This window comes from Microtus ochrogaster, linkage group LG8 (assembly GCF_000317375.1).
Source record: "Microtus ochrogaster isolate Prairie Vole_2 linkage group LG8, MicOch1.0, whole genome shotgun sequence".
Taxonomy (NCBI): domain Eukaryota; kingdom Metazoa; phylum Chordata; class Mammalia; order Rodentia; family Cricetidae; genus Microtus; species Microtus ochrogaster.
The window spans coordinates 21208196-21209265 of NC_022033.1; positions in this window are offsets into that span (position 1 = coordinate 21208196).

Consider the following 1070-nt stretch of genomic DNA (forward strand, 5'->3'; position numbering starts at 1 on the left):
CCAAAGCTACAGAGAAACCCTGTCTCGAAAAAACAAAAAACAAACAAACAAAAAGAATGAATTGACCTCCTGCAATCAAAGTTTATGGCAAGAAAGGGCTTAGATGATTTAATTTTTTTTTTCCTCTGGAAATTTCCCCTTTGCCCCCTAAGAATCGACCCTAGGACTTTGCTTGTGCCAAGCAAGCATTCTCACTGAGCTGCACCTTTAGTCCCTGTATTTTATTTTTTTAAAGTTGTTCTAGTTACTGAATAGTGCCTAGAACACAATAACCCTGTAAACTGTGTTTTAAAATCCTGTGTCGTCATTTCCTGTGACTGAGGAACAGTTACTTAACCTCTTTTCTAGAACATTGGAAAATATTAGAATCTGTGTTTTAAGGACACTCTAAGGATTTTAAATAGTAAAAGCCTAGAACAATATGTTTATTGCTGAACACTTAAAAAATGAGTCGACAATAGTTACTGAGGTCGGAAACCTGATGTCTAATTTGGAATACCAAATGGAGAATTCAAGCAGACTGCTCAATATATGCAGGTGGAGACCTGTGCAGCAAAGTCTGGATTAGAACTAGAATTTTAAAGTTAGGACTAGTTATTGAAGATTGAGGTTTATATTGTCCAAAGTAGAACAAGGAAGGAAATTTCAGACACCCTCCAAGAAAGTCAACATTTAAGAGAAACAGACTCTTATTGATTATTGTTGCAAAAACAGAAGTATAACAAAGAGTATAAACTTTGGAGCATAGCTTCATCTCATCGGTTTGCTCTATCAAAAGGATAAATTTTCTGTCTTTCAAGGTGGTTATGCCTTCCTCCCTTTTATCACATTCTGTCACACTTTGTTTATTTGTAAGTGTTCATCAGACTTGAAGATGGGACATGTGTTGGGTATCTTCAACCAATGAAAAGGGCTAGAACATTAAAGAAAAAAACCAAAACACTAAAAACTTAGATCTCAGCACTCAAGAAGTAGAAGCAAGAGAATCAGAAGTTGGAGGCTTTCCTTGGCTATGTAGCAGATTCGAGGCCAGCATCTCAGCAATACCTACTGAGTTCTCAGGATTGCTA